This window comes from Gymnogyps californianus, chromosome 3 (assembly GCF_018139145.2).
Source record: "Gymnogyps californianus isolate 813 chromosome 3, ASM1813914v2, whole genome shotgun sequence".
Taxonomy (NCBI): domain Eukaryota; kingdom Metazoa; phylum Chordata; class Aves; order Accipitriformes; family Cathartidae; genus Gymnogyps; species Gymnogyps californianus.
The window spans coordinates 101,847,431-101,857,530 of NC_059473.1; positions in this window are offsets into that span (position 1 = coordinate 101,847,431).

The following is a 10,100-nucleotide window of genomic DNA, read 5'->3' on the forward strand; positions in this document are numbered from 1 at the left end:
TAAGTGGACAGTGAGGTGGACTGAAACCTCAGCTATTCTGTGATTCCGGGAACATTTAGGATCAGCCATAGCTGTTCTCATACCAGACAGTTGCAGTCTCCAGACGCTTCTGCTTGAATTAGCTGTGTATCATGTGGCACATCTGGAAAGTCATCCAAAGGCCTGACATACTAGGAACACCCTGGGGCAGCAGGACACGGCCTTTGTGGCCCTGCAGACAGCAGCATCAGCAATCTGAATGCCACAAGCATCCTTTGTTCTCCTTGTTGGATTATTTGATTTCTGTGAGCAACGTGAGATGATCTCCTGTATGGCAAGTAGTTCCTGAGGCACAGATAGTCTCTTCAGAGGACAGGGCAAGCCAGGAAGGTCTTTGGCCAGCTTTTCACTCTGAGCTCATTCCTTCAGTTTCCAGTTAGTAACTGAGGAAGCAAAACTGCCTTAGAGGGCTTGTCTCAGGCGAGTGTGTTTCATTTCTCAAAACCAGTTATGTCAAGATTCAAACTTCACATCATTTGGCAATTGTATCATCAGTGATGTGGTTTAAGTCTTCTGTTACCAAGGGTTGCCCAATCTATTTGCTCTTCTAAAGACAGATAGTCATAAATAATACAAACCACAGCACAAGAGTGTCCTCTTTGCTCGTTGCTTTCTGTGCCTGGTGGAAGCTGTTAAGCAAATGTCAAAGCCACACGGCAACTGGGCATCCAGCTCCTTTTTGCTTCTAGAGATAGCAAATGACTGTGGCAGGATCAGGTCCCTCACCCCTTTGCCCCCCAGCAGAATGTCCCTGCCAGGACACAGCAGGGACTGGCTGGTGTCCTGCCCCAAACACCAGGTGAGGAGTAGAGGGCCAACGACATGCTGCTCTCCCCATGTCTGCAGCCTCTCCCCTGGCACCTGCGGGCAGCAAGGTGAGCTGGTGGCATCCCAGCCTTACACTGGACTCAGGCACCTACAGCAATGACTAACGGCTGCCACGTGAACAGCTGTGACCAACCTAATGTCTGTGGATAGTGTAAACATCGGGTGTCGTGAAAAGCTGTTTGCCAAACATCCAGATTTCCTCCGCTCAAGTCACAGCAAAGACAGGAGGAAACCATGATCTTCAGCCCAGCCAGCAACGGCCCTGGGCAGAGCAGGATCCCTGGAGGCAGGGCCCTCCAAGCTGACAGCAAAAGCAGCAATACATTTCAGGGGGGAGAAGGGGTGGTTCATGTTCATTGCCTCTGGACTTCCCTGATTCCCCACAGAGAGGAATGGGATTCCCTGTCTGAGAGGCCAGGGGTGGTAGGACAAGGTGGTACACGTGTAAATGGCGTGACTGGAGACCCACTGACCCTGTGCTCAGAGGAAAGTCTAGGGGCAGGAGGAGGGCAGGAGAAAAAAGAACACGTGTCCGGCCTTGGGGTGGGTGAAACACAGGATAAAGGAACAGACCCTGGCCAAAGTGAGTTCAAATAAAAAGTAAATTGATGTTGTCTTGCCGGTTTACTCCACTGGAGTCATTGATCTTTATTGGTCTTTGTATGGGCTTAGGAGAAACCTTCAGGCCAGACTGTAATCCTGCCCCGACCTTACCGCACTTTTACGCACTAAATCACCCCACCAAGAAGGACTGAACTTCCCAGAGGCCCCACTTACCTGCCAAGAGACACCCCGGGAGAAATGAAAACCCAAACCTGTTACTCTTTGTACAGATGGGTTAGGGAAAGCACCAGCCCTGTCCAGGCAGGGGGATGCTGTCTGCATCGGAGGGCTGCTTCTCGCTTTCCCTCTCCCACTCGTGTAGCCCGGGGGTGGGCCGGGGGTCCCTTTGCCACAAGGTGCTTGGTGTTCGGACGCAGTGACCCAGAGGAAAGCCTCAGCCAGCGCAGCAGGTATGGCTGCTCCCTGCTGAAGGGGGATGCGTGGCAGAGCGCAGGATCACCTGCGCCGACCACCATCGTGCCACTGAAATTATGGGGAGTGGTAGATCAGTGCAGTGAAACACACAAAGCTCACCTGAAGAGCATCACCCAGCAGGCTATCGGGCTGCCGGTAACCTGCTCTCCTCCCCTCCTCTCGGCCAATAGGACAACCCACCACTAGGAATAGGCAGAAGGAGGTTTTTCCCTCCAGTTCAACTGAGGGATGTTCGGGATTTATTTTTATTTTATAGCTCATTAGTTAATAATAGTTGTACAGCTAATTTAACAGGAAGTTCTGGTGTGACTTGACAAGCTCTAACTTAACTGAAGCACTCGGACAAGGCACTCACTGAGTACTTCATTGCAATGATACTAAAACTCTTGCCACGTACCAGCCTCCTCTTGTGAACTTCCAGAAAATGCTCCTTCAAAGACACTATCTTGTATACAGCTTAACCCTGCTCCCTCCCAGTGCCTTGTGGAGCCCTTCTTTTGGGAGCAGAGGAGGTTTGCCTGACTTTGTTAAATTACCACGTTCACTGTTAACTGCTTTACACACAGCAGTACTGCCGAATGTCAGGAATGTTTATCTTCAGCCAGATGAAACTATTCTCCATAACCATGATTTGCATGAGAAGCCTGCTCAAAAACATGTCTGTGGCCTTCCTGCAGTGTGGCTGTGAGCTCCAGCACCCACAGCGCCAGCTCCCAGCCCTGGCTGCAAAAGGGAGAGAGCACTGCTCCACGGCACGCAGCAGCCAGCCTGTGGTGGCTTTGGCTGCTTGGTGAGGCTGCAGACCCTCCATACAGTGGAGATGAGGCACCTTGCTGTCAATAGACAGCACTCCGCCTCCCTGCCGGGTTGTCCTGTGTCCCCTGATCTCGCCCGACCCTGTGATAAAGCGTGTGATTTGCTCTTTCCTGTAAAACTAATGCTTTCTTGAAAGGTCCCTGCCAGGCGCCAAGGGAGCGCTTCAGTATTTTTAAATGGTTGGTCTCTCGGAAGCCCTATTCCAGTAAGAGAAGAAAACCTCATTATGCAGCAAGAAGCTTAAAGTTTTCCTAAGTAGATCCTTTTAACACTGTCAGTGGGTATTTCTTGGCCACCCACACCCCCTCAGGCAGCGTACAGCTACTCTCCTCCAAGCCGGATCGCTCTTTCATCCTGGGAATACACCGTCCTGAACTCCAGACAGCCTCCTCCCTCCCTCCTGTCATTGCACAGAGTGGATTTATGTTTTTCCACACTTACTCTTGGAGGTTAATTTCACTTAAAAAAACCTCATTCAGAACTTCTACCTTCTTGATTCAAACCATGGTCTTACATGGCAGAAATTGTGAAGCTGGGGCTTGGCTTCCTCTGCCACTCTCCCTCGTGAATTCTTTGGGGTCTAATAATGGAACAGTATAAAAAACTATTAAAGTACTATAAAGATCATTTGTGATGATATAAAAACTGAAAATAGACATCATATGGCAGGCTTTCTCTCCACGGAGATACTAGCAGTGCCTCTTTGCACACATCGCCTACTTTCATCAAACCCGTCAGAACTTGGTATAATTGAATCTTTGGTCCCACTGTCAAATTTATTTGGAAACTGCTCAGTGAGTTCAAAAGTTATTGGTGGAAACTGTCAGGCTGACAAGATGACTGCTTAATACTTCATTTTGTTAGGGAACTGGCTAAAAATTGACCTGCAGCAGTCATAGGGCTTGGTATCCAGGCAGGCTTTGATGCCGGTTCACTGGAGGGTGAGGGCAGCACAGGCATATTTGCTGCTGCAGGTAGTTGTTATTACCCAGGTAAGCTATATAATGTGGTCTTTTTTTCATCAGAATAGTCTCTTCGTCTCCATGATGACTATAACTTTGCCAGCTGTTATCCCATCCTAGTCCTGTTGATAAATGCAGATCTATAGCAAGGGAGTAAAAGTCCTGTTTTACCTTATCCTAACCATGCAGTCTGGCTGCGCATATTTAGTAGGCACAGACTTGTGGGAACTTGGAACTATCTCCACGGAGCTCAGTTCCTACACGTGATCAGCTCTACCTGTGTAACCACAACATAACTCCTCCTCCAATTCGGAAACAAAAGTCTTTCTCTCTGTCTGGCTCTTGCCCATTCAAGGAATCAAGCCTGCTCCCAGGCCTGGGCTTCAGGAAAGCTTCAGAGCAAAATGAGAGAAAGCTTAACCTCACACACATCTTCGTGCAGGCCAAGATCACTACTATGTGAAATGTGGGTGGTTTGGGCATAGCTACAGTTAGGATTGCCTGGCCAGGTTCTCCATCATTAACCCCAAATGCCTCATGATGAAGGCATACAGGCAGTGCCAGGGAGATGGGTCAGCCAGCGGCCTCCCGAGAATGGCCTGGACTCTTACACAGCAGAAGAGCGAGCCCTACCGTTTGGGCTGTCCCCACAACTGCGCGGCTGCTCTGTGCCCAGGGCAAGTAGCACAGAAAGACGTAGTTTGCGTCACCATGCTTCAGCCCACCCTGCATTTAGCCATACAGACGCTGCCCAAACCAGTAGGCATACTCTGCACATTTCTGAAGCACCAGGGCTCCTGAAAAACTTGCAGACTCCTACTTTGATCCACATTTTCTCTAATACCTCTGTATTTTAGTAGTCCTGAAGTACTACAGCGGGGCAAAGAGCACCAAATTGAAGGAGAGCACAGCAGCTAGTTCTCTTAGATCTTTTGGAAAACCTTAACTCAGGCTTGACTGTAAAACTGGGGTAACCAGTAATCTTTTCTCTGTTCATATGCTGCAAGTTTAAACTTTGTTTAGGTTACAGTTGTTCTATAGCAAATCATCTTCCAGGCCTGATGAGAAGCAGAAATGCAATTTTAGCATAAGATGATCAGGAATGCTGCTGTGCTGAAGCTCAGTGATCATCAGCTGATCAACAGTGTGCTCCATCGTGTTTTTTTTTTATTCCTGTGAACAACAGTAACCACATGCTGATGATACACTGTATGATTTTGGTCTCATAAAAGACTCTAAATTAGAGTCCTTCAAGAGGAAAGAAGAAAAACTTGATTCACTGCGTTGCACATACCCAGACAAATATTCATGTTACCATCAGATTACTTTTTGTGGTAGTTTTTCAGGTTCTACAGACTTTGGTGGGGTTTTATGTGAAATGTTTAAAAAGGCACACTTCTTAAAGAGGGAGCAGGTTCCAAACAAAACTGCTGGCAACTGTTTTGTCGGCCGCTATGAAAGTTAACCCCCCCAATCTTCCCACTTTATTACCACTGGGAAATGCAGCTGACTTTAATATCTGTAAGCTTATTTTTCCCAGACTTTACTTTCCAGATCACCATCTGTCTAGACACTGTCAATTACTAATATGTGGACTCAAGGTGAGTTTAAGGGTACTCAATATTATCTTCTCCATGTGATTAAATTTCCAGGCAGCACTGAACCAACCCACTATACTCGCGTTTGTCATTTAAGGCAGATGTCACATTATCCAAAACAAATTAAAGACCTTTTCATTGATTTTTACTGAAACCAAAGTACAGAAGATGTGGAAAGTACTCTGAATTTCAAAGGTCTTCTTGAAGGTTGTATAACAGGAACAATCTTTTCCTTGGGTATCCCCCCCCCCCCCCCAAAAAAAAGTAAGTTAACATTGCTTACTATAAAGAGAAAATGGAAAAGCTTTTGAGGAGCAATCAGATTGATGATACTCATCCCTATATTAATCTGTACAGGGAACGATTTGGCTGTGCTGGCAAAAGAACAATTACATTTAGCTTAAACACAATTTCCGCTAAGTAGCTTCTAGTGCAGCTGGCCCCCTCTGTACATGCGAGTTACCAAGCACAGGTCAGCGATCCCCAGCAGGTGCAGAGCCAGCTCTGCGTGCGTTGGTGCAGATCTCAGGTAGCCCAGGACCAAGCATTTTCTTTCTGCACATTGTCAGACACGGTGGCAAAAGGATTAATCTCTGTCTATGTTTTGATCTTGAGCATTGCTGCTCTTGGAGAAGATGCCACAGCCATTGGGATAGATCAGCTAGGAAAAAAAACCCTAAACCCCCTGATACATATACTCTTAATGAAAACTGATTGTAACTGATAATTACTTTCATACATGTTTATCAAATTTCCTTTATAATATGAAGAGATTTGTGCCTTTTCCTCTACACTAAGCCACTGAATCCCATTCCCCACCAGCCCTGAGATGTCTGCTCCTCCAGTTGTCTTAAAAGCCAAGTCAGCTGTTTGTGTGACTGCAGTTCAAGTCAGGAGGCAAGGACACTGGGCTTTAGGGAAAAGAGGAGAAAAAGGACCAATATTTTGTACCTTTTTTTTTTTTCTTCAAATGTGCAACTGAGAGCTGATAAAAATTAACGTCCCTAAAAACATATCTTAATTGGCCAACCCAGGTTAATAAACACTGAAGTGTGAAGTACTAGACCTAAACCCGATTTCTTAGCAGTGTAGGAAGGAGCTTCCTGAACTCCCCTTGCTGTGAGACACCCCTGCAGTATCTTCTTAAAAATATGAGAAAGGATTGCTCCTTTTTGCTTCCCAAAGATAGCAGGTGATGCAACATCAAAGTTTGGGGGAGATCCGCAGAGAAGGTAAACACACTTTCAGGTCATGGGTTTACCTCTCTCCTCTAGCTGAGGTACTCCATTCACATCCATGTTTACCAGTTTTATAGGGTTCCTGGGGAGACATTCAGTCTTCCTTATTAAAGCTGTTCTACAACAAATAGATTCATTGTACATACTGCAGGACAGGATGACCAAAACCCTCCAAAAGCATGTCTGCCTGGCCCTGGCTAGGGCCAACAACCTTGCCCTAGCAAACGTGGACTCTGAACAGAAACGTTCAGAGCAGGGCAGGGACTGAAACGATGACCACTGCTTTGGGAACATATGCTCTTCAAGTGGCAGAGGTTAAGACGCACTTCTTTTCAGCACGCCATCCTTATATAAGGATGTTCCCGCTTCGCATATTGGCTGCTTCAGATCCCATCTGGAGGCTGTCCTCCTGGAGTCCGGGAAGCAAACTCAGGACTGAAGGCTCCACTCTGAGATTCAGATACTTAAAATCCCTTTGAAGAACTGGGGCTTTTCTGTTTATTCCCATTCAGTTGTGTTATTGTGGACGTCTTCCTAGTGCAGAAACCTAAGGAGATGAACACTTGGCAGGCTAAGCGCAACGCTAAACTATTGCTTGTTGCATTTTCTCTATTTTTCCTGGAATGTTCTCAGATTTTAAATAAGCTGTAGGGGAAAATAAATATACTTAGTTTATTAAGTACAGAAGAAAGCTTCAAACTGTGTCATGCCACCTAATGGCAGAACAGCAACATTGTGCACTGGTACCAGTAAACACACATCAGGAAGCCCCAGCCCAAAGCTCTTGTTTATTACTAAGCTGCAACAGCCTGCAGGGGTAGCACTGCTTTGGGGGGGGGGGGGGGGGAGGATAGGATTAAAAAAAAAAAACGAAGCAAGCAAATTCCTTTGCAAAAAAAAAGTTCGCAAACTAAACCAGGCAGAACTTCTGTTTTAGCAACTTCAGCAATCTCTTACCATTACAGAAGTAGAATTAATGAAAAGAAATTTACCGGGTGTAAATTTAGCATGGAAACATGTAGGGGTCACAGTGCTTGCACGTATCTTCTCAAGGGAAAATTCATTCATTCAGAAATAAAATGTGTGGAAAAAATGTCTACTCATCTTGGCTTTCCACATTAAAGGATAATTTAATTTGGCAGGATTTACTAGTCTTACTTTTCTTAACTCTGCATCATACCCAGCTATTTCTCACAGAGCATTCTGAGGTTAAATTAATAAACGTGCTACAGGCATCTTCAAAAGATGTCAGAATACCTGCAGTTGCCAAGGTAGGAAGGTTGTCAATCCTAAAAGATGCAGGAATATTGTCTTCAGAAGCAGTCATGTTTCATGATTTTTTTTCTATTCATACTCTGAATATGTGTTCCATAAAATCACACTATACTGTAATTTTAACACCTGTCTCTTACTGCCTTGAATGATAGGTACACGTCAGCGTGGTGCATCTGGACCCTTTCAAATGGGCTATGCTACCAGAGCTGAAAGCAGTTTTAGCTAAGAGAGAATGCCACTTTTATACATCCCAAAAAGTTCCATTCAGTAACAGACTCTAGTTCCTCTTCCAAATCCTTTGTTTCAGCTAACATTATCTAAGGAGTCGTGATTTTAAGAATTATCTCAGGAACTATATTCTGGACAAGACAGAGGTAAGGCAAAGCACTAACTGTTCCTTTTAAGCAAACAATTACGGAAGCCATTTTACTAAGAAAGCTGCTAGTGTTAGCATAAAGGACAAAGCTTGAATCCAGACTGACTATCAGATGGAAGTCTTTGCTTTCTTTACAGGTGCTATTAATACTAAATAACATATGTAACATTAATTTCTGAAATCCAAACTGTTTTGCAGATGTATATCAGCTTTTATATTTTTCTCATCTTGGACAGCAGAAAAGACAAAACAGAAAAGCACCTCAATAGTTCAGCCATTTTAATGTTGACAAGTTTCCAAATACACTGGCACACATTCCAGGGGAATTTTCTTGGATTAAAAAAATCAAAACGGACTCTATTGTTTTCTTTCTTTAAACAAAAACCTTGTGTAAACACCACGTGTTTTTGAAATTCTGACCAGCTTGGCTCACGTTTACCAAGTGAATCAGGAGCTGAACTTAGCAGTTGGAAAGTGTCTACTGCTGGTCCTTTGCTCAGAGCGCTGAATCACGCTGTCTCTACTTCCTCCCCATCTACAGCCCAGCATTACACGTGAAGGTTTAACTGGTGCTAATCTCCAATTAGACTTGAGTCAAATCAGCATAACATTTGATCATCTGAGCATCTTCTCTCCACAAAACTATCTACTCTGTTGTCTTTAATCCAATGCATAAAAGAGATGTACAGCTCCGAGAACCATGTGCCTGTCACCTCTTGTAGCCCTCCCTCCATTTTTATAAGTGAACTTGTCTCAACTCATACAATAAACTCTCGGGGAAAAAGGACTGCATAGGTGTATACCTTATTCTTTTATTCAAGTTACTAATATACTTAGTAAAGGACAATTTCCCAGCAGTAAACTAGTTATATCAACTAATGTCTTTATATGGTAATTAAAAGGACAATAAAACTAAATTACAAGAACATAGAGCCTCTAGCAATTAAAGCCTTGGACTATTGAAAATCACTAGATAGAATGAAGGAAGAGCAACTGGTCACCCATTTCTTTGCTGAAACAAGTACTATTTTAATAACTGCACATGAACAGACAGCAACAGTATCTGCTGATAAACCATTTCAAAAGACAAAACTAGCTTGACTTTCTTATATCGCTAAATGCAGAGGAACAAGCATACTGATCACAGCTCAGTCTCACAGATACAAGGCTCACATAATTTTCTTGGTGAAGGAATATTTCATATAATCTTAAAATAATCACTGCCTGAGACTTCCGTTGAATCAACATCTCAATTTATAACAGGACATTAGCTAGCTTTTCCTTTACACCCAGAGTGTATTTCAAACACATGGCCAAGGCAAGAAAAAACAGAAGCTCAGAAGAAGCAGGTAAGTCTTGGTATGAAAAGAGCTCTGAATTGAAAAGCTCTTCTATTACATCCAACTTGGTTACTGGACAAAACTATAACTAAACAAATAATCAGTATCATCTTCTGATTCTTGTGACAAATACTTTTGACATTTCTCAGCAGGCAGAATCAGATCTTTATCTTTCACCCTCAACAAAAGTGTAGGTAACTAACATCTTTCCCTGTTTACAAACTTGGCGGTATTTCAAAACATGAAGCTGATATTCTAAGCAATCGTTTTTCCCTTCAGCAATGAGAACACAATACACTCCCTATTAAATGTTCTGTTGTATGAAATAATAGTGCAACTGCAGTCTAAGGACATAGGCCAAAGCAGGGTTGTAGGCAGAGTCTTACTAGACTAGCTAGAAAAAGCACAACGTTTCAGATATACACATCCTTATTCAGAACTCATGTACCTGCAAGCTTCTCTACGTTTCTCAGATAAACTGTAAGTAGTATAATAAAAAGTCATTAAGAGGTTAATTCTACCTGTCAGTCTTGCCTAGCATGTAGTTTATGCATGGTAACTCCTAACTAACCATCTTTAACTTGTATGAA